At 35.6% G+C, this 24,017-nt stretch overlaps 4 long non-coding RNA genes across 4 annotated transcripts; all 4 read left to right on the top strand.

The window, feature by feature from the left end:
- The first annotated feature begins 6,710 nt into the window (after positions 1 to 6,710).
- Positions 6,711 to 9,964, top strand: LOC148190650 (uncharacterized). Its single transcript, XR_015783142.1, has 3 exons — positions 6,711 to 7,216; positions 7,395 to 7,482; positions 9,522 to 9,964. It is a non-coding gene; the product is annotated as an uncharacterized LOC148190650 (long non-coding RNA).
- Positions 9,965 to 10,421: 457 nt separating this feature from the next.
- LOC148190649 (uncharacterized) lies at positions 10,422 to 13,720 on the top strand. The gene is made up of 3 exons (XR_015783141.1): positions 10,422 to 10,996; positions 11,175 to 11,262; positions 13,278 to 13,720. It is a non-coding gene; the product is annotated as an uncharacterized LOC148190649 (long non-coding RNA).
- A 457-nt stretch (positions 13,721 to 14,177) lies between these two features.
- Positions 14,178 to 17,319, top strand: LOC148190648 (uncharacterized). The gene is made up of 3 exons (XR_015783143.1): positions 14,178 to 14,752; positions 14,931 to 15,018; positions 17,056 to 17,319. It is a non-coding gene; the product is annotated as an uncharacterized LOC148190648 (long non-coding RNA).
- Positions 17,320 to 18,373: 1,054 nt separating this feature from the next.
- On the top strand, positions 18,374 to 23,473 carry LOC148190647 (uncharacterized). Its single transcript, XR_015783140.1, has 5 exons — positions 18,374 to 18,902; positions 19,512 to 19,582; positions 19,662 to 19,762; positions 19,833 to 19,913; positions 23,345 to 23,473. It is a non-coding gene; the product is annotated as an uncharacterized LOC148190647 (long non-coding RNA).
- The last annotated feature ends 544 nt before the right edge of the window (positions 23,474 to 24,017 follow it).

Below are 24,017 nucleotides of genomic sequence, written 5' to 3'. Positions count from 1 at the left end.
GAGAGGATCCCCTTACGCTCGTCCAGCAGCCAACACAAGTGGATCTCAAGCCTTGATTCCTGCTGGACAGTCTGGACAGCAAGGTAGTATCACTTGTTTTCAGTGTGGAGGGCCACACTACCGTTCATCATGCCCTCAGTTGGCGAGAGGAAAATCTTGTACTCGTTGCGGAAGAAGTGGACATGGAACGAATGAGTGCAACTCTGGTGGGAGAGCAGTCATGAGGCCGCCAAACGCAGGGAGAAATCAGCAAGGAAGGGGTGGTCGAGCCCAAGCTACTGGGCGGGTGTACGCAATTACTGGTGCGGAAGCAGCAAGTTCAGGTACACTTATCACCAGTACTTGCTTGTTATATGGAATGCAATGTTGTGTGCTGTTTGATTCGGGGGCGACGCACTCCTTCATCTCGAAGGCGTGTGTTGAAAAGCTGGGAATAGTGGAGAGAGATATGCAGTTTGAATTGGTGGTATCTACACCAGCGGCTGGAGAGCTTAGGACATCTACCGTATGCATTAGATGTCCTATTGTGGTAGAGGGGCATAGTTATAAGGTGAATTTAATCTGTTTACCTTTGAAGGACTTGGAGATAATTCTAGGAATGGATTGGCTAGCTGCCAACCATATTATTATTGATTGTGGCAAGAAGGAATTAGTGTTTCCTGAAGAGGATGAAGAATACTTGGGTGTAACTTTCGGTCAATTGAAAGAGGATATAATGGAAGGTGCAAGCTGTTTTCTCATCATGACGCATGAAGATAAGGAGTTAAGGGGGTTGACAGAAGCACGGATGTACAAGGGGAGCAGTATTGAGAGCACGGTTGTGAATGAATTTCTGGACGTATTTCCAGAAGAGATACCAGGATTGCCTCCTGTTAGAGAGATTGAATTCACCATTGATTTGGTGACAACAGCTGCACCTATATCTGTTCAACCTTACCGGATGGCGCCTGTAGAATTGACCGAGCTTAAGAAACAGATTGAAGAACTTATGGAGAAGCAATTCATCAGACCAAGTGTATCACCATGGGGAGCTCCTGTACTCTTGGTGAAAAAGAAAGATGGTAGCTCTCGGTTATGTATAGACTACAGGAAATTAAATAAGCTGACCATCAAGAACAAATACCCGTTGCCAAGGATAGATGATTTGCTGGATCAGCTGCATGGAGCAACGGTATTTTCAAAAATCGATTTGCGTTCAGGATATCACCAAATAAGGGTTAAGGAGGACGACATCCAGAAGACAGCATTTAGATCACGTTATGGACATTATGAGTACGTGGTCATGCCATTTGGAGTAACGAACGCTCCAGCCATCTTCATGGATTACATGAACCGGATATTCAGACCCTATTTGGATAAGTTTGTAGTTGTGTTTATAGATGATATTCTCATCTACTCCAAAACCAATGCCGAACATGAGGAGCATTTGAGAACAGTACTAACCGTATTGAGGGAGAAAGAGTTGTACGCAAAGCTGTCAAAGTGTGAATTCTGGTTAAAGGAGGTGCAGTTTTTGGGACATGTGATCTCGGCTGAAGGCATTTCAGTGGATCCCTCTAAGGTGAGAGCAGTGTTGGATTGGAAGAGCCCTCGTTCAGTCACAGAAGTGAGGAGTTTTGTGGGACTAGCAGGCTATTACAGACGTTTCATAGAGGGGTTCGCCAAGATAGTGGCTCCACTTACTCAGTTGACTAGAAAGGATCATCCATTCGCTTGGACTGATGAGTGTGAGGAACGGTTCCAGGAGCTGAAGGCGAAACTGACGAGCGCCCCAGTTTTAATTATCCCAGACACGTCCAAGCCATTTGAAGTATACTGTGACGCTTCTCACCATGGTTTAGGCTGTGTGCTCATGCAAGAGAGACGTGCAGTAGCTTACGCGTCTCGCCAGTTGAAGATTCATGAAAAGAATTATCCCACTCACGATTTGGAGTTAGCAGCAGTTGTGTTCGCATTAAAGATTTGGAGGCACTATCTATACGGATCAACATTTCAAGTCTTTAGTGATCACAAGAGCCTCAAATATTTGTTTGATCAGAGGGAGCTGAATATGAGGCAAAGACGTTGGTTGGAGTTTTTAAAAGATTATGATTTCGAACTGCTGTATCACCCTGGGAAAGCCAATGTAGTGGCAGACGCTCTGAGCAGGAAGGCAGTGCAAGTTTCGTTTATGATGGTGAAAGAGTTTAATTTGGTGGAGAGTTTTAGGGATTTGAGATTACAATTTGATCTAGGAGCGGATGTGATAAGGTGCTGTAATCTTAGAATTTCCAGTGATGTGTTTGACAGAATTTGGAAGAAGCAAAGAGAGGATGAAGAATTGGTGAAGATCTTTGATGCACTCGGTACAGACAAAGCTAAGGAGTTTAATGCTGGAACAGATGGTATGTTACGTTACCTTGGTAGGACGTGCATTCCCAACGATGGCGAGCTGAAGCGGATTATTTTGGAGGAAGCTCATCACAGTCGTCTTAGCATGCACCCTGGCATGACTAAGATGTATCAAGACCTACGAAAATCGTTTTGGTGGCCTGGAATGAAGAGTGATGTTGCACGCTTTGTGGCATCTTGCTTGACCTGTCAACGTGCAAAGGCTGAACACCAACGTCCAGGAGGGTTGCTTCAATCACTGGAAATTCCAGAATGGAAGTGGGACAGCATCTCCATGGATTTTGTGACTCACCTGCCACGAACAGTGAGGAATCATGACTCAATTTGGGTGATCGTGGACAGACTAACGAAGAGCGCTCACTTCCTACCAGTGAATTTGAAGATGTCAATGACGAATTTGGCTAAGTTGTATATCAAGGAGATCGTTCGTCTTCATGGAGTGCCCTCAAGCATCATTTCTGACCGAGACACGAGATTTACATCTCGGTTTTGGCAATCACTGCAAGGCGAATTGGGAAGCAAGCTGCAGATGAGTTCAGCATATCATCCGCAAACTGACGGCCAATCTGAACGTACCATCCAGACACTAGAAGATTTATTGAGGACATGCGTCCTAGACCACTTAGGCGCATGGGATGAGGTCTTGCCACTGGTGGAGTTCACATACAACAATAGTTTCCAATCTAGCATTGGAATGGCGCCGTTTGAAGCTCTCTATGGGAGGAAGTGCAGAACGCCACTTTGCTGGTTCCAGGAAGGGGAGAACGTAATAACTGGACCTGAACTCATCCAGCAAACAACCGAGAAGGTTAAGTTGATCCAAGACAGATTGAAGACGTCCCTGAGCAGGCAGAAATCTTATGCGGATAGAAGAAGGAGGCCTTTGGAGTTTGCTGCAGGAGATCACGTATTCTTGAGACTGAATCCAATCACTGGAGTGGGAAGAGTTGTTCGTCCAAAGAAGCTGTCTCCCAAGTTCATAGGACCGTATCAGATTTTAAAGAAGATTGGACCAGTAGCCTATGAACTCGCGTTACCTCCTCAATTATCAAATTTACATCCGGTCTTCCATGTGTCTCAGCTTAGGAGATACATATCTAATCCTTCTCATGTCTTGGAGCTGGAAAACATCCAACTGCGCCAAGACAGAACATTGGAACTACAACCAGTCCGCATTGAAGATGAACGTACCAAGCTGCATAAAGGAAAAGACATCCGTTTGGTAAAGATTGTATGGGACGAAAAGACTGGAGATTCAACGTGGGAAGTAGAGAGTGCAATGAGGAACTTATATCCACACCTATTCACGGGTAATTTCTAAATTTTCGAGGACGAAAATTTTTGTAGATAGGGAGAATGTGAGATCCTTAATAATTAGCTTAAATTAATCCTGGCACCTCACCCTTAATGCTTGCCACCTCATTCCCAGCCATTTAAAACCCACTTCCTAATCTGATCAAAATTCTGTCTGACGTGCACGAAGCACCACGCTCATCATTCTCTGAAACATTAAAACGCACTAAACTCTGCATGCACACACGCCACTTGTCACGTTGGAATCCTCTAAATCAGAGTTTGGTGTGCATGTGGCAACCTGTGACACGTTCTTCCAATTGAACGTTGGTTTAACCAAAACCAGACTTTTCGAAAACTCTCTCTCACTTGCACGAACTCATCTTCAACCTCTGAACTCACCCTTTCATCTTCTCCAACTTCTCTCTAAAAACCCTAAACTTCTCTCTGCTGTAATCCTTACGTTTCTTCTCCAATCGCGTTTTCAGCACCGTAGGAACAACCACTGCACTAAGAGCTATCCATTGGACCGAACAGCTTCAAAGACTGACACTGGTGAGTCCCTTTCGTAGTTCGTCCTTAGGTTCTGGAAAAATAGAGTTTTAGTTGCATGCAAACTGGTATTCTAAGAGTTCTGTAATCTGTGGTTAGATTTGGTTCTGGAAGAGTCAAGAATCCTAAGCAAAACGTAGTTGGACGAAGCCATTTTATACATCTAGAACAAGCTTGAATTTCAATCCGGGTAAGGGAAGTTTATATGTTTAATTTATACTGTTTGATTTATGATCTGAGATGCATGTATGGAAAGCATGATGTTTGAGTATTTAGAAACGTTTACTGATATGGAATATGATTTCTGGTTTGTTTTGCATGTGTGAAAAATATGAAGTTGAGTTGTTAGAAATGATCACTGATATCTGATATGCATTCTGGTTTGGATGAATCTGTCATGAACTGATACGGCTTGTATGAATTATATTTGATGTTGAATTTGTTTTAAATGCATGTTGAGTTGATTATGGATGAATGGAGAATGGCTATTGTGTGGTTGGAATGATTTTAAATGTTGAAATCTGCATGATGATGATGTTTGAAGGGAATTAAACCTGAAATGGAAGTATAAAGTTGGAAAATGGAAATCTGGAAAAATTCTGCTAAGTGTGAAAAATCTAAATTTTCTAATCCTTCTCTGTTGCTAAAAGGACGTTCGTCACTGTACGGTCTTAGACCGTTCGGTTTTTGGTTAACATGACTTAGATTGGAATTCATTCATTTGGAATGAATTCTGCTCGAGAACGAGCGTCCCCCAATTGAGTGAATGAGCGTTCGTTCTGCTCAGTATAGATCAAGATTTAAAACTTTATAAATAAGTGACGTTCGGTCTTAAGTCGAGCGTTCGTCCTCAATGGCGTTCGGCCTCATGTCGAGCGTTCGTCCTTATTGTTGTTCGACCTTATGTCGAACGTTAGTTCTAGAGAGCGTTCGTCCTTATACTGAACGTTCGTCCAAAGTTGGCGTTCGGTCCTATACCGAAACGCTCGTCCTATAAAGCGCTTGGGTTATAACCAGCGTTAGTGCTGATTCGTGCTTGGTCATTGACCTAGCGTTCGTCCACAGCAGGGTTCGGTTTCTAACTGAACGCTCGTCCTTATTATTGAATTCTGAGCGAACGTAATTGACGTTCGTCCAAAGTAAATTTCTGAACGTTCATTCATTGACAGTAAGAGTTGTTTCTGTACTTTAAATATTCTGGTTATTTATCTAAGTTATTCTGTAAGATAATTATTTCTTTTGATTCAACCTAAAGTTCTTGTACTCAACATCTTCTAAGTATTATTCTGAACTTCTAAATTCAATCTCATCTAAATTCTTTAAGAATTCTTAATGTCCATCAGTGAATAAGAGTTCGTTTCTTTTGTTCAGAAACGTGAAATCAAAGTTCTGTAATAAGTTCGTTTTATTTGAGTAAAGAATGCATGACGTTAATGTTAAGAGAGTGGAACACAGAATGAAAATGTGAAAATGAGAAATGTTTAATGTGGACGAATGATATGTTGAACGAATTATTGGAATTGGATTTTTACGAGCGTTCCAGGGAGGAACGTCTCTTATATGATTGAATATTGAATTGGTAAGGTATGACTGTGGTTAGTTAATGCTGGCTTGGTCCATCCTGATATTCCGTGATACACCTCTTCAAGTAGAAGGGGGTAGTCATGCGTGGGAATGGCAGGAGGTCCTTAGTCCATAAGTTAACATGGGCGACGTAAGAACGGACTTACCTCGAGTGGCAGCTGTTTGGTGTTACCCAGTTACTACACCACTCGGGTGCAAGGACGCCTGTAACTACATGGTTCATACAGTCCGGACGGTCGGTCTTATTATATACCTTTATATGATTATTATTTGATGAATTACATGCTGTATGTGTGTTTAGAAATGTAACTGTATGTGTTGATTGTATAAATTAAATATTATAAGCTTACCCTTGCATTTCCATTGTGTTGTCTCTTGTACATGTATACTCCGTCTTGTCAAATGCAATGATCATCCGTTGTGGATGTGAGCAGATGGTGGTGCATCCCTTGAAGCAATGCTGGAAGAAGAAAATTTGGACGACTCCAATCTGGTTGAAGTTGAAGTAAAGGCCGAGCCTTAGAGTGCTCGTTGTAGTTAGGCTGTATATGTTAGCATAGTTATAACGTTCGGCCACCTATTTTGTAAGGCCGTTCGCCTTATTCATCTCTGATGTATTTTGGTGCTCGTTAGTTTATGTATTTAAGAGCGTTCACTCTTGGTTTCATTGTATGCGTATATACGCGTCCTATGTACTGATGCCGTTAGGCTTTTAATCCTGTTTTAATGCAAAGACTGTTTGTGATTACTGTTAATTGTAATTAATTCTGAATTATAGTGATTACTGTATTTTGGGATGTTACAGTGATCAAACTATAAAATTTAACATTTTAATAATAAATATTTTTTTTACACAAAATAGTCTGTCACATTTAGAAAATAATTGAATGATTAAATTTATGTTTAAATATAAAATCTGTTTTAGTTTGTAAAATATTTAAAATTAAAATGAATATAAGGTATAAGAAAAAAAAATTCATTGGACGGTCAACCAATGAGGCTAGCGAATCTAAAAGGCAACCGAGAGGGTTGGACGGTCGACCAATGAGGCTAGCGAATCTAAAAGGCAACCGAGAGGGTAGTGATGTCTTTTCACCGTGAAAGGTTAATAGAGGTGGCGCCAACATAATGTCACGTGGCAGTGCATTAAATAAGCTCCCACTCACACATCACTTGCCACCTCACGGTAACTGTTTTCCTTTTTCTCTTTGAGTTTTCTTTTCTCTCTCTTCAGTTCTCAATTCGCATTCATTATGCACTCATCAGAGCATCGTTCTTCTCAGCGTGCGTTTCCGTTGCAGCAATGGAGTTTGAGCGCCCAACCGCCGCACCGCTCAACTCGCCATGACTACGACGAGGCCTCCATGGAGCGCAGCAAGAGCTTCGTCAACGCCTTGCAAGTTTCCTCTCTCTTATCTCTTATTTTTTCTTCTTTGCCGTTCTTGCTTTAATTTGAGGTCTGTGTTTGTTTGATTGACTTCACCAATGGCATTTCGGATGCATTTTCTCTTTTTCCTTTTCGCAATTTCATTCGTCGCGTATCTTCTCAGCGTGCGTTTTCGGTTCCGTTGCAGCAATGGAGTATGAGCGCCCAACCGCCGCACCGCTCAACTCCGCCATGACCTACGACGAGGCCTCCATGGTTTCGTCAACGCCTTGCAGGTTTTTTCTCGCTTATCTCTTATCTTTTCTCTTTTCTTTACCGTTCTTGTTTTAATTTCAGATGTCTGTTTGGTTGACTTTGCCGTTCTTTGCAGTTTGGGAGTTGTTTTCTTTTAGGTAAATGTTTTCCAATGTGTGGGGTTGGGGTTGGGGTTGGGTTGGCTTTCTTTCTGCTTTTATCTGTCATGCAGTGGTTGTCGTATCACTGGTTCACCTTGTTGTTGCTGGTTTATTACACAAGTCACTTTTGTTTATAGTGAGTACACAAATCACTTATGGTTGTCACCTGTGTGCAAACAACTTCTAATTATAATGTTTGGACCTTCCCTTATAGATAAGACTTTGCAGAAAAAAATAATAAGAACCTCAAGTGGTGAACAAGTTTAACTGTTTAAGTTTAATTCATGCTATAGAAAGTTACAAAAATTACAATAGCTTTGGACACTCACAAACAATACTTAACACACCACTATAACACTGGAAAATTGAAAGAATTAGAGATTAGGATGTCTACATAGGCTACGGAGGTTAGACCATCTAGGGTGCCAACATTGGGATCTTGTAAGTTGATGGTTATTGGATTTGCCTGATTTTAACAATCATAATGAGCTTTTAGACCATCACATCTAAGGTGCTAAGTTTTTGAAGGGTTATATGAATCATGCAAAGAGTTAAAGTTTGACACTATGAATTCTCGAGCTTTGAAGTTAATTGGTTATGGTGTTGAGAATTTTAAAGTTTATGTACTTTTTAAGTCTAACTAAGTACTGTTTCTTTGTACTCATGTCATGTCCATGATTTTATACAACTAGTGCTAAATTTTATACAATCTGCCACGATACTTAATTTTACTTACTATATTATTTCCCACCAAAATGTCTAATTCATGTTTCTCACTATTTTTTTTTCAAAGTGGTGTAAATAATTATGGTGTTTTCTATGCGTTCTACTGGCTTGTAAACACAAGGCAAATAAATAAATTTAAAATAATTCAGAGAGTTTTTAAGCGTGATAATTGAGAAAAATAAATTAATTTCAGATCTTTCTAAGCTAATTGTATTTTTTTTATTAAGTTGTGTTTAGGGTCTAATTTATTGTTTTTATGACATTTTTGATTTACAGAGTAAAATTCTTGATTTTGTAAATGTGTTAATACAATGATTTTAGCTATTATTTTAGGGTAATTATAATTTTGATTAATTCTAACTTAGTAAAAACTATAATTCTCATTTTAATTCCTAGATACAGTGGAGATTAATAATTGTTCTGTGAATTCTATTCCATTAAAAAAGAAACTAGGATTTTATTGTGTTGAGAGTTAGTTCACTGTCATTTCAATTTAAGGATTTTAACTAATAAGTTCTTTTATTTATAATTTTTACTAACGAGCTTTTGATTTTGACTGAGTTTCTAGCTTTGTTTTTGTTTTTGCATGCGGTACATACTACATAGTATTACAACTATGTGTTATTTTTTTACTTGAATAATAGTAAATAAATAAATAAGTATAAAATACTATCAACTAATACATGATTAAATTGAATGAATTTTTAAGAAAATAAAAACTTAATTGAAAAATAAATAACTTTCTATAGTTTAAATGTTTATTTTTTTCCTTTCAGTTTTAAAAAAATTAAAGAAAAGCAGAATAAGATTTTCTTTATAAAAGGTTTAAAGTGTATAAAAGGAAATCAGTGGAAGTGTATAAAAGGTTAAAACTGTATGAAGTTTTTTAATTTTTCTTTATCTGAACATAATGTATTCATGTTCCAATAGGTCTTTTATTTCAGTTTAAGGAGTTTAAGGAATAAAGGCACATTATTCAAAAAAATTCATGAAGCTTGGTAGCAAAAACGCACCTTGTGTAGTTATTGCATAATCATCACAATTCATTAGGATTTAGGATGTTATTATTAGTATTTTGTTGTTTTCTTATAACTTGTTATTTTCACCCTATCTTTTACCTTCTAATCATATTTCTATCATTAATTTGACTTTACGAAGACATAAAAGCTTTGAATTTTACTTCATAATTTCAGGTGGTACACTTTTTCTATTTCATAGAAAGGCTTTGAGGTACTTTAGAAAGTATGGATATAATTGGAGAAAGAAAAAGGATGGAAAGACGGTGAAAGAAGCTCATGAGGTTTCTTATTCTATTTCATAGCTAGTTTCTTTTACTGTTTTAAGAGATTTCAGTTTTATTTTGCTTTTATAAAATATCTTTGCTGTTTCAAGAGTAGTAGTTTTAGTTTCTATCCTGTTTTAGTATTCTGTTTCAGATTTGATAGTGAGATTCTTAGTTATTTGTTGTTTTTAGATAGTGAGTTTCTATCCACTTCTCTTAACTTCCTTTTATAGTTTCAAACTTGTTTAGGTCCATACATTGAGGTTCTTAGTTGAGTTTTCCAGGTTTTGCATGATTACTTGTCTACTATTTTTAGTTCTTGATTGTGAATGATTTATTGAGTTTCTAATTTGAGTTCATAGTTTCTAGCTAGATTTTACAATTTCTTTTAATAGAATTGAATAGTTTTTACACAATTTCTTTTAATAGAATTGAATAGTTTTTACATGAAATGTGAGTTTCGAACTAGTTTTGACAGATTTTATCTTTGTGAGATTTGAACCTTGCCTTACTTTCTTTCACTGTGTGATGCGTTCCTGTTTATTTACATTTCAGAACTTGTATTGTTTATGTTATGCATTCGTGAATGATTTATGCATTCATTTTTCATAACACCTCCCTTTGATATGTTAATTAATGTGATTATTCTATTTGTATGGTTTATTACTGTATTTATGGGATGTTACAAGTTTTCAAAACAAAAAATAAAATTTAGAGAAATAAAAATAAAGACAACCATTTAAATTTTTATACACAATTAAATAATAAATGAAATCATTTAACTTAAATAATGAGTGATCAAACTATAAAATTTAACATTTTAATAATAAATATTTTTTTTACACAAAATAGTCTGTCACATTTAGAAAATAATTGAATGATTAAATTTATGTTTAAATATAAAATCTGTTTTAGTTTGTAAAATATTTAAAATTAAAATGAATATAAGGTATAAGAAAAAAAAATTCATTGGACGGTCAACCAATGAGGCTAGCGAATCTAAAAGGCAACCGAGAGGGTTGGACGGTCGACCAATGAGGCTAGCGAATCTAAAAGGCAACCGAGAGGGTAGTGATGTCTTTTCACCGTGAAAGGTTAATAGAGGTGGCGCCAACATAATGTCACGTGGCAGTGCATTAAATAAGCTCCCACTCACACATCACTTGCCACCTCACGGTAACTGTTTTCCTTTTTCTCTTTGAGTTTTCTTTTCTCTCTCTTCAGTTCTCAATTCGCATTCATTATGCACTCATCAGAGCATCGTTCTTCTCAGCGTGCGTTTCCGTTGCAGCAATGGAGTTTGAGCGCCCAACCGCCGCACCGCTCAACTCGCCATGACTACGACGAGGCCTCCATGGAGCGCAGCAAGAGCTTCGTCAACGCCTTGCAAGTTTCCTCTCTCTTATCTCTTATTTTTTCTTCTTTGCCGTTCTTGCTTTAATTTGAGGTCTGTGTTTGTTTGATTGACTTCACCAATGGCATTTCGGATGCATTTTCTCTTTTTCCTTTTCGCAATTTCATTCGTCGCGTATCTTCTCAGCGTGCGTTTTCGGTTCCGTTGCAGCAATGGAGTATGAGCGCCCAACCGCCGCACCGCTCAACTCCGCCATGACCTACGACGAGGCCTCCATGGTTTCGTCAACGCCTTGCAGGTTTTTTCTCGCTTATCTCTTATCTTTTCTCTTTTCTTTACCGTTCTTGTTTTAATTTCAGATGTCTGTTTGGTTGACTTTGCCGTTCTTTGCAGTTTGGGAGTTGTTTTCTTTTAGGTAAATGTTTTCCAATGTGTGGGGTTGGGGTTGGGGTTGGGTTGGCTTTCTTTCTGCTTTTATCTGTCATGCAGTGGTTGTCGTATCACTGGTTCACCTTGTTGTTGCTGGTTTATTACACAAGTCACTTTTGTTTATAGTGAGTACACAAATCACTTATGGTTGTCACCTGTGTGCAAACAACTTCTAATTATAATGTTTGGACCTTCCCTTATAGATAAGACTTTGCAGAAAAAAATAATAAGAACCTCAAGTGGTGAACAAGTTTAACTGTTTAAGTTTAATTCATGCTATAGAAAGTTACAAAAATTACAATAGCTTTGGACACTCACAAACAATACTTAACACACCACTATAACACTGGAAAATTGAAAGAATTAGAGATTAGGATGTCTACATAGGCTACGGAGGTTAGACCATCTAGGGTGCCAACATTGGGATCTTGTAAGTTGATGGTTATTGGATTTGCCTGATTTTAACAATCATAATGAGCTTTTAGACCATCACATCTAAGGTGCTAAGTTTTTGAAGGGTTATATGAATCATGCAAAGAGTTAAAGTTTGACACTATGAATTCTCGAGCTTTGAAGTTAATTGGTTATGGTGTTGAGAATTTTAAAGTTTATGTACTTTTTAAGTCTAACTAAGTACTGTTTCTTTGTACTCATGTCATGTCCATGATTTTATACAACTAGTGCTAAATTTTATACAATCTGCCACGATACTTAATTTTACTTACTATATTATTTCCCACCAAAATGTCTAATTCATGTTTCTCACTATTTTTTTTTCAAAGTGGTGTAAATAATTATGGTGTTTTCTATGCGTTCTACTGGCTTGTAAACACAAGGCAAATAAATAAATTTAAAATAATTCAGAGAGTTTTTAAGCGTGATAATTGAGAAAAATAAATTAATTTCAGATCTTTCTAAGCTAATTGTATTTTTTTTATTAAGTTGTGTTTAGGGTCTAATTTATTGTTTTTATGACATTTTTGATTTACAGAGTAAAATTCTTGATTTTGTAAATGTGTTAATACAATGATTTTAGCTATTATTTTAGGGTAATTATAATTTTGATTAATTCTAACTTAGTAAAAACTATAATTCTCATTTTAATTCCTAGATACAGTGGAGATTAATAATTGTTCTGTGAATTCTATTCCATTAAAAAAGAAACTAGGATTTTATTGTGTTGAGAGTTAGTTCACTGTCATTTCAATTTAAGGATTTTAACTAATAAGTTCTTTTATTTATAATTTTTACTAACGAGCTTTTGATTTTGACTGAGTTTCTAGCTTTGTTTTTGTTTTTGCATGCGGTACATACTACATAGTATTACAACTATGTGTTATTTTTTTACTTGAATAATAGTAAATAAATAAATAAGTATAAAATACTATCAACTAATACATGATTAAATTGAATGAATTTTTAAGAAAATAAAAACTTAATTGAAAAATAAATAACTTTCTATAGTTTAAATGTTTATTTTTTTCCTTTCAGTTTTAAAAAAATTAAAGAAAAGCAGAATAAGATTTTCTTTATAAAAGGTTTAAAGTGTATAAAAGGTTAAAACTGTATGAAGTTTTTTAATTTTTCTTTATCTGAACATAATGTATTCATGTTCCAATAGGTCTTTTATTTCAGTTTAAGGAGTTTAAGGAATAAAGGCACATTATTCAAAAAAATTCATGAAGCTTGGTAGCAAAAACGCACCTTGTGTAGTTATTGCATAATCATCACAATTCATTAGGATTTAGGATGTTATTATTAGTATTTTGTTGTTTTCTTATAACTTGTTATTTTCACCCTATCTTTTACCTTCTAATCATATTTCTATCATTAATTTGACTTTACGAAGACATAAAAGCTTTGAATTTTACTTCATAATTTCAGGTGGTACACTTTTTCTATTTCATAGAAAGGCTTTGAGGTACTTTAGAAAGTATGGATATAATTGGAGAAAGAAAAAGGATGGAAAGACGGTGAAAGAAGCTCATGAGGTTTCTTATTCTATTTCATAGCTAGTTTCTTTTACTGTTTTAAGAGATTTCAGTTTTATTTTGCTTTTATAAAATATCTTTGCTGTTTCAAGAGTAGTAGTTTTAGTTTCTATCCTGTTTTAGTATTCTGTTTCAGATTTGATAGTGAGATTCTTAGTTATTTGTTGTTTTTAGATAGTGAGTTTCTATCCACTTCTCTTAACTTCCTTTTATAGTTTCAAACTTGTTTAGGTCCATACATTGAGGTTCTTAGTTGAGTTTTCCAGGTTTTGCATGATTACTTGTCTACTATTTTTAGTTCTTGATTGTGAATGATTTATTGAGTTTCTAATTTGAGTTCATAGTTTCTAGCTAGATTTTACAATTTCTTTTAATAGAATTGAATAGTTTTTACACAATTTCTTTTAATAGAATTGAATAGTTTTTACATGAAATGTGAGTTTCGAACTAGTTTTGACAGATTTTATCTTTGTGAGATTTGAACCTTGCCTTACTTTCTTTCACTGTGTGATGCGTTCCTGTTTATTTACATTTCAGAACTTGTATTGTTTATGTTATGCATTCGTGAATGATTTATGCATTCATTTTTCATAACACCTCCCTTTGATATGTTAATTAATGTGATTATTCTATTTGTATGGTTTATTACTGTATTTATGGGATGTTACAAGTTTTCAAAACAAAAAATAAAATTTAGAGAAATAAAAATAAAGACAACCATTTAAATTTTTATACACAATTAAATAATAAATGAAATCATTTAACTTAAATAATGAGTGATCAAACTATAAAATTTAACATTTTAATAATAAATATTTTTTTTACACAAAATAGTCTGTCACATTTAGAAAATAATTGAATGATTAAATTTATGTTTAAATATAAAATCTGTTTTAGTTTGTAAAATATTTAAAATTAAAATGAATATAAGGTATAAGAAAAAAAAATTCATTGGACGGTCAACCAATGAGGCTAGCGAATCTAAAAGGCAACCGAGAGGGTTGGACGGTCGACCAATGAGGCTAGCGAATCTAAAAGGCAACCGAGAGGGTAGTGATGTCTTTTCACCGTGAAAGGTTAATAGAGGTGGCGCCAACATAATGTCACGTGGCAGTGCATTAAATAAGCTCCCACTCACACATCACTTGCCACCTCACGGTAACTGTTTTCCTTTTTCTCTTTGAGTTTTCTTTTCTCTCTCTTCAGTTCTCAATTCGCATTCATTATGCACTCATCAGAGCATCGTTCTTCTCAGCGTGCGTTTCCGTTGCAGCAATGGAGTTTGAGCGCCCAACCGCCGCACCGCTCAACTCGCCATGACTACGACGAGGCCTCCATGGAGCGCAGCAAGAGCTTCGTCAACGCCTTGCAAGTTTCCTCTCTCTTATCTCTTATTTTTTCTTCTTTGCCGTTCTTGCTTTAATTTGAGGTCTGTGTTTGTTTGATTGACTTCACCAATGGCATTTCGGATGCATTTTCTCTTTTTCCTTTTCGCAATTTCATTCGTCGCGTATCTTCTCAGCGTGCGTTTTCGGTTCCGTTGCAGCAATGGAGTATGAGCGCCCAACCGCCGCACCGCTCAACTCCGCCATGACCTACGACGAGGCCTCCATGGTTTCGTCAACGCCTTGCAGGTTTTTTCTCGCTTATCTCTTATCTTTTCTCTTTTCTTTACCGTTCTTGTTTTAATTTCAGATGTCTGTTTGGTTGACTTTGCCGTTCTTTGCAGTTTGGGAGTTGTTTTCTTTTAGGTAAATGTTTTCCAATGTGTGGGGTTGGGGTTGGGGTTGGGTTGGCTTTCTTTCTGCTTTTATCTGTCATGCAGTGGTTGTCGTATCACTGGTTCACCTTGTTGTTGCTGGTTTATTACACAAGTCACTTTTGTTTATAGTGAGTACACAAATCACTTATGGTTGTCACCTGTGTGCAAACAACTTCTAATTATAATGTTTGGACCTTCCCTTATAGATAAGACTTTGCAGAAAAAAATAATAAGAACCTCAAGTGGTGAACAAGTTTAACTGTTTAAGTTTAATTCATGCTATAGAAAGTTACAAAAATTACAATAGCTTTGGACACTCACAAACAATACTTAACACACCACTATAACACTGGAAAATTGAAAGAATTAGAGATTAGGATGTCTACATAGGCTACGGAGGTTAGACCATCTAGGGTGCCAACATTGGGATCTTGTAAGTTGATGGTTATTGGATTTGCCTGATTTTAACAATCATAATGAGCTTTTAGACCATCACATCTAAGGTGCTAAGTTTTTGAAGGGTTATATGAATCATGCAAAGAGTTAAAGTTTGACACTATGAATTCTCGAGCTTTGAAGTTAATTGGTTATGGTGTTGAGAATTTAAAGTTTATGTACTTTTTAAGTCTAACTAAGTACTGTTTCTTTGTACTCATGTCATGTCCATGATTTTATACAACTAGTGCTAAATTTTATACAATCTGCCACGATACTTAATTTTACTTACTATATTATTTCCCACCAAAATGTCTAATTCATGTTTCTCACTATTTTTTTTTCAAAGTGGTGTAAATAATTATGGTGTTTTCTATGCGTTCTACTGGCTTGTAAACACAAGGCAAATAAATAAATTTAAAATAATTCAGAGAGTTTTTAAGCGTGATAATTGAGAAAAATAAATTAATTTCAGATCTTTCTAAGCTAATTGTATTTTTTTTATTAAGTTGTGTTTAGGGTCTAATTTATTGTTTTTATGACATTTTTGATTTACAGAGTAAAATTCTTGATTTTGTAAATGTGTTAATACAATGATTTTAGCTATTATTTTAGGGTAATTATAATTTTGATTAATTCTAACTTAGTAAAAACTATAATTCTCATTTTAATTCCTAGATACAGTGGAGATTAATAATTGTTCTGTGAATTCTATTCCATTAAAAAAGAAACTAGGATTTTATTGTGTTGAGAGTTAGTTCACTGTCATTTCAATTTAAGGATTTTAACTAATAAGTTCTTTTATTTATAATTTTTACTAACGAGCTTTTGATTTTGACTGAGTTTCTAGCTTTGTTTTTGTTTTTGCATGCGGTACATACTACATAGTATTACAACTATGTGTTATTTTTTTACTTGAATAATAGTAAATAAATAAATAAGTATAAAATACTATCAACTAATACATGATTAAATTGAATGAATTTTTAAGAAAATAAAAACTTAATTGAAAAATAAATAACTTTCTATAGTTTAAATGTTTATTTTTTTCCTTTCAGTTTTAAAAAAATTAAAGAAAAGCAGAATAAGATTTTCTTTATAAAAGGTTTAAAGTGTATAAAAGGAAATCAGTGGAAGTGTATAAAAGGTTAAAACTGTATGAAGTTTTTTAATTTTTCTTTATCTGAACATAATGTATTCATGTTCCAATAGGTCTTTTATTTCAGTTTAAGGAGTTTAAGGAATAAAGGCACATTATTCAAAAAATTCATGAAGCTTGGTAGCAAAAACGCACCTTGTGTAGTTATTCAATAATCATCACAATTCATTAGGATTTAGGATGTTATTATTAGTATTTTGTTGTTTTCTTATAACTTGTTATTTTCACCCTATCTTTTACCTTCTAATCATATTTCTATCATTAATTTGACTTTACGAAGACATAAAAGCTTTGAATTTTACTTCATAATTTCAGGTGGTACACTTTTTCTATTTCATAGAAAGGCTTTGAGGTACTTTAGAAAGTATGGATATAATATGTACAAAATTCTACAATTTAGTAAGGTGTGGTGGATAATATGTACAAAATTCTACAATTTAATGAGGTGTGGTGGATAATTAGTACCAACTGTTTTGTGCATACAATGGATTACGGCTTTGCTAATCATCATCGGGCAAAGGAGGGTTTAGGAGGTAGAGTTCGTCTTATTTTGTCTGGAGCAACACGTTTATCTGCACATGTGGGGAAGGTTACTTACGGGTTGTGACTTCTTGTAATGTCCGACAAGGATATGGTATGTTCTTTTTAAATATGAGAATCAAACTTATATCATGCTACCACTTTTCAAGAAAAATGTCATTAATTTGATTTCCATGTGATGGTGACACAAACATATGCTCTTAGTTGAAAATGATTTTTTATCAACAAATATTGGTATTTTATTTTTATCCAAGGATTACATATGTTATAATATTTTAAAGAGTGTTTGTCACAGTTCAAAATAGCACTAGGTAGAATGGAACCAGTTTTATAATTGTTCCCTTGTTGTAAAGGAAGAGTTTCTTGTCTACAATATCAATTGTGCAATTAACCATGATAATTTTACTATGTCTTTCTATTTGTTTTGTTACAAGTGATTTATACATCTTGTGGGAGTCTTCGCAATAAATACTTTGCAACCCAACTAGGAGCGGAGAAAGTAGTTGACTTCATAAAGGTATTCTTTGAAATTTGTAATTCCATATATTTCTCGTTCATTTTAGAAAAAATTTCGTTATCTACCGATGAGTTATTATGTTTATCTTTTTCACTATGAAATTATTCAAGTTCATTATTGCTCTAAAACTAATTGAATTTTATTGGCTTTAAGAAAGAATAAGATACTTGCTGAAATGGAAACTGTTACCCAGTGTTTGGGTCCACCAATAACTGTCAACGATCAAAATGTAACAAATGTTTGGTTGAAGATGAAAGATAAGGTACAATATTGCATTTGATTTGTTATGTCTTCAAATATAATTAGTTGTAGTAATTGTCCGCAATTGAAAATTGTTTGTCTTATCATGATTTTTCTTTATTGTGTAGCTTGAGGCTTGAATTATGTACTACTCGATGAAGTCGTAGTTGTTTCCAACGCTACCACCCTCATTATTGGCACTGTTGTGTCCCTCGACTCCCAAGAGCTACTCCTTCAATTGTAGTAGTGACAGATAAAAATCTTATGTTCTCCTTATGACACTATTTATTTTGAACCAAGAATTGTTTAGCATTGTATGAGTACCATTTGGAGGCATAGGGCGTAGGGCATAGGGCATAGGGCATAGGGCATAGGGCATAGGGCATAGGGCATAGGGCATAGGGCATAGGGCATAGGGCATAGGGCATAGGGCATAGGGCATAGGGCATAGGCATAGGGCATAGGGCATAGGGCATAGGGCATAGGGCATAGGGCATAGGGCATAGGGCATAGGGCATAGGGCATAGGGCATAGGGCATAGGGCATAGGGCATAGGGCATAGGGCATAGGCATAGGGCATAGGGCATAGGGCATAGGGCTTAAAGGCTTAGGTCAAAGTATGATTAGGGATTAGGGCTTAGTATACTAAGACATAAGACTTAGGCCTTAAAGGTTAGAACTTAGTGCTCTGCCATTTGAGTTCAAATTTGTTCTCAAAGTTTGAATTGCTTCAACTAATGGTTTTGTTGTTGTGGTTGTTTTCTTTTTAACATTGCTTACTTGTTGTATTTTGTAGATTTTTTTGAAACGGAAATTTAAGTTTCCGAAAGAGGATGAGGCGCACAAATAAAATCAAAACATTATGGTAGAGATATCTTTTCATCTTTTCATTCAAGTATTCCACAGTGTGATGCATTGCTGTTTATTTACATTTCAGAACATTTATTGTTTATGTTATGCATTCATGAATGATTTATGCATTCATTTTTCATAACACCTCTCTTTGATTTTGGACTTGATTTTTATCTCTTTCTACCTCACCTATACCTTGGCCACATTACAAGCCTTGATTGGAGTCCTATTGATCTCGAGTGTATTTCTAATTCAATTGGTGCGATTAGAAGTTTTCCAAGTTTATGATAGGGTAAATTTGCATAATGTGTTGAGAGTTAAACACCTAGATGTTGAAGTCTGAGGTTATTCTTATATTGACATACTATAGAGAGAGACCGAAACACCTCATATCCTGGGACCGGTGGGTTATGCAATTTTCCACCTTCATTTTAGGGCCATTCAGGATTTGTATGATGTATGCAATTTGATGTCCTGTCTATGAATGAGATTTGTCACAATTGTTGTCTGCATACTTTGATTTTTAAATACTGTCTTCTTGCTTGCATGCATTTGGGATAATTAAGGTTGATTTTTCTTTTCCTTTCTTTTTTTATCTATGGGAAAATTATGAGACTTGTAGTTTACGGGCAAAGGCTATGGATGAAGGGCGATTGTTTGAGAAGCTGAAAGGCTCCCAAAAATACAAATTTAGTATGTTCCTATCATATTTTTCTATACTATACTGCAGATAACTTGCCTTTGAATATTTTTAACCTTTGATTTCACGCAGAAATTCAAAAAGATTATATTCTGTTGACTAACAAAGAATATGCGTCAGACATTCCTAAAGATGCCTAATGCAAAGTCAGTTTGGGAGTTGTTTTCTTTTAGGTAGATGTTTTCTTTGGGTGAAATTATTATCCTAATTTTTTTGATTCTGATGTTTCTTTTATTTGTGCAGTGTTTTCACTCCTTAATATCCTAGATCGTGTTTTATGGCATTTGTGACTCCTCATGAAAAATGAAGATGGAATTTATCCAGGTAATTTTACTTAGTTTCTTTCTTCAACAGACATAGACTGTTGTTGCAATCTTTGGAGCTTATCCATGAGTTCTCTTTTGTAGTAGGAGGGCATGTGCCTTTTCCGAAGGGCATTTGTAAGCTCATTCCAATGTTTTATTGGAGGAAGTCGCTGTCTTAGTCTCTCTTGGACTGTAGCAGTCCACCAGTGCATTGCATATCCTTGAAAACTTAGGGTAGCAAGAGAGACTTTTCTTTTTTCTCCCACTTGATGGCAAGCACAAATTTGCTCTACCTTCATTTCCCAATCTAGGGAAGCCTTAACATTATCTTTTCCATGAAAATGAGGCAATACTACATTAACTTCCTTAGGGTAGGAGGATTTTCAAATTCCCTCCTATGTCTTCTTGATGAAGAAGGTTGATGATAATATTCTCCTACTCTTAAGGCCTCTTGTTCATATTGGGACTCTCCACTATAACTTCTCTCCCTATTTCGGACTTGTTCCTTTCTCAAAAGTTTCAACTCATTTTCAACCATGGCATTATGTTGCTCTCTTTGGACTTTTTCTTGACTTATTTTTCTCTCAATCTCATTGAGTTGATTGACGAGAGTTTGGAATGAAAATTGATCTTTGGGAGGATCACTAATTCTAGGGGATTGTCTTCCAGACATTTTGATGAACTTAAAAGTTTTCTTGAAGTAAAGACTAGAATTTTTTCACTTGAGGACAATATTCCAGGTAAGAGAGGTGAACCGTATAGGTTGCTTAAATACGAAGTCTTGCCTTGCCAAATATATCCCTAGTTACTTACTAAAAGTCTTTAAATCAAAATTACCTCTAAATTCATTAAATGTTTAAAGACACACTCAAACTCAAAGAAAACTAGACCCTAAATGCGGACTTCTAAGACTTGGCCTATGCGCTTGCAAAAATTGAAAGAAGTGAGATCTCCTAAGTGAGGCTTGGAACTTTGTATCCAAGACACACTCACTGTCTACCAATTTTATATGAACAATTAAAAGCAAAGTTTGCAAGTGATGGAAGAACACTTGTGAATTCTTCCAAGTCACTTATTTAATGGCCAATTACAAGTATTTTTGCAAGAAATAGAAATGAAACAATCAAGAGAATAGAAAGTAAAAGTGGTGTGCAGCTCTGGCTTCTCTCAAAGGAAGTGAATTTGGTTGATTCACACTAATCTCACAGCTGCTAAGTGAAATATGCTGCTGTTGCAGCAACCAGATTTTATGCAGACCAGTGAAGAACGTGGTTCTGCTGCACCAAAAATCAGCCCCAATGTTGATCTTTCCTTGCTAAATCCACTCCCTAAGATGCTACCAGTGTTGTGGGACGTTTTGAGATAGTTCTGAACCCAACATAGAGCTCATACAAACCACCAATAATCAATTATTAAGCCAGAAAATCAACACTGCTGCTGCCCGAAAACTGTTAAACCAGAATGCACAACTGTAGTTTTATCAAACAGCTTATGTGCAGGATTTTCAAACAACTTAAATCAATGTTTCCAATAAATGGTGGCACTCAAAATGAACTTAGGAAAGGATCTAGAGTGGATTTGAAAAGCAAGAAACAAAGATAAGTTGCAGCTATGATCAATTCGAACCCAAATTTAAACTAGGCAAAGTGTTTGACAAAATGCCTGGCAGAAGGCTGAAAAATGTGCATCAGAGTTTTCAAATTTGCTTAGTACAGGTTCAAACAGCTTTTTACAGTGCAGTTTATGGTAAGATTTGAATTGTGCACTTCTTTTAATTCAATTGAACCAAGCTTTTGCTACCAATCTAACATTGAATCTGATGCATTAATCATACCAAACTCTGAATTTTCAAAATCTGCAACTTATATCAGAAAAAGTGTTGAAAATTGGTGGTTTAGATGGTCAATTTGCACAAACGTGTTTGGACTTTCAATTTAATGGTTCGAGCAACTTTAGTTTACCAAATATGACTTGTGCAAGCTGCCAGCAGAGGCTAAATGCTAGCAAATCAAAATTTCACTAGTTCAGTTGCCTTTTAACACCAAATTTTACCAATTCACCAACCAAACTTCAGCTGAGGATTCAAACAAAACTGTAAACAACTTTTATGACTCCAGGACAGCAAATTAAACTTGAACAAGACTCTAGAAATGCATTAAGAGATGTCCAGAAGTGAGTTCTAAGCTGGACAGATTCAAAAATCAGGAAAAGACTCAATCAAAGTGTGTGCAGCTCGGTCCAACTGCTCTAGCAATGAATTCTGGATTCTGCTGACTGGTGCAACCAGTTTTTATTGTCTTAGACAATACAATGTTCATATGGTATGCACACAACGCAGTCCAAGAATTCAAACACAACCAGAAAGCAAATTTCCACACGTTGTAGTTCAGAAAATTTAAAGCAGATTCAAAAACTACATCAATTGGCAGTGCACTGTGATGGAATTCAAGATGCACTTGAGCTCTTTAATCATTGCTCATCTGATGTGCTTCTATTGAAAAACACATCCAGTTTCACAGATTTATCCAGGCACCAAAATTACTCAGGATTTTTGACAAAATTCAAGCAAATCACATGACTGGACAAAACAATGCAGATTTTAAAAAAAAATTAACAGACTCAAATCAATAAGTTGATCCGATTAAAATGATGAACAATAAAGCAATTAAAAGCGGAACAAACGAATCAACACAATGGAATCTACTGGAATTGAAAAACTTAAGGAAACAGTGCACAGATTCAAGAAAAACACGAAGGAAGTGTTTATGACAGTATGGAATGGGAAGAACACTTAGCTGGAGCGTGATGCAGAACCTAGGCTCTGAATACCACTTGATGAGTTGCTCCAGCAAGAGTGACAGGTTGAATGCAGCGGAAAATGGAAACCAGAGATGGGCAGCGGAGATGCAGAGTGAAAATCAGTTGTATAAGTGATGGTTGAAGAGCTGTTTGGGAGGTTGAAAGCTAGCTCAGGCGGCCTTCCACTGGAAGGAAGCTAGATGAAGAAGGGAAGCTCATTGGAATGACTTTTGGACAGAGTTTAAGGTGCTGAAAATGCATGAGCAGAGTAAAACTCAATATTCTTCAAAAGTGATTACAAAGGAGATCTAGGAGTGAATTTATAGAAGGAATTCAGCTCCTATTTTGGGTATCAACGGTGCTAAAAGATTCCTACAAATGTGGATCTAATGCCACGTGTGCAAGCATAAGGTGGGTGCTAAAGATCTAGAATGAGCACGATATACACGTGCTTTAAAGTGAAGATGGGCTAAGCACTCCTAGACCTTGCACTGGTGCACCTTCATTGCCTGCAATTATGCTTTCCTTGGCTAGCTTCTAGTATTTGACCTTAATTATTTGATGGGCTTGGGCCCAAGTATCATGTTTTTTGTGCAATTGTTCTATTGCAAAGGTTTGATGATTTTGTTGATGTTACTTATGTTATTACAGACATTGGGTCAAAGCAAATGCGGATTCGAACCTGTGCTCCGGATGTTTAGCAGTTTGGATTTACTCAAGCAGAAACTCGAGTTTTACAACTCCCAAGGTAGATTATTGTCTATCTATGCTAGTACTCTGACATTTTTATCATGCACTCTCATTATTTTTGTCATTTATTTTGTTTGTTTGAGATAAGCTATATACAGAGTTGTAGTTTTATCAATTGTTTGTCCTACTAATGTTTTGTTCAATGTAAAGTTGTGTTCAGTCGGAGATCAAATTTTTATTATGTTTTGTGAGGCTAACTTGGCCTAAGTCTATTGGCAAATTGAGAGAGTTTAGTGTAACTGACTTGCTAATTGTTTCTTGTGCAGATTACTTAAACTGGAGCGCAATCAAGATAACAAAAGAGAAAATTTCTATTGCATTTACTTCAACTTTTAAAATTGTTTACTACTACGACATTCACTTCCAATTTTTTAAATTTGTTTGCTGATTTATATTCTTCATTTCCATTTAGTTCCATCTCAATTAGAGTCTAATTGGATTCAAGTATTTCTGAGTAGACAACAGCAACAACACCTCAGTGTGGAGCTTGGAGCAGGCTAGAAACAACCATCCAAATAGGGAAGTTGTCTAACTTACCTTTGTTTTGAATTGTTGCTTCGGTTTTAGGTCTTAA

The sequence above is a fragment of the Vigna umbellata genome, unplaced genomic scaffold (genome assembly GCF_029865625.1).
Source record: "Vigna umbellata cultivar VRB3 unplaced genomic scaffold, Vumbellata_1.0 scaffold_632, whole genome shotgun sequence".
Lineage (NCBI taxonomy): Eukaryota > Viridiplantae > Streptophyta > Magnoliopsida > Fabales > Fabaceae > Vigna > Vigna umbellata.
This window is presented reverse-complemented; position numbering and strand designations above follow the sequence as displayed.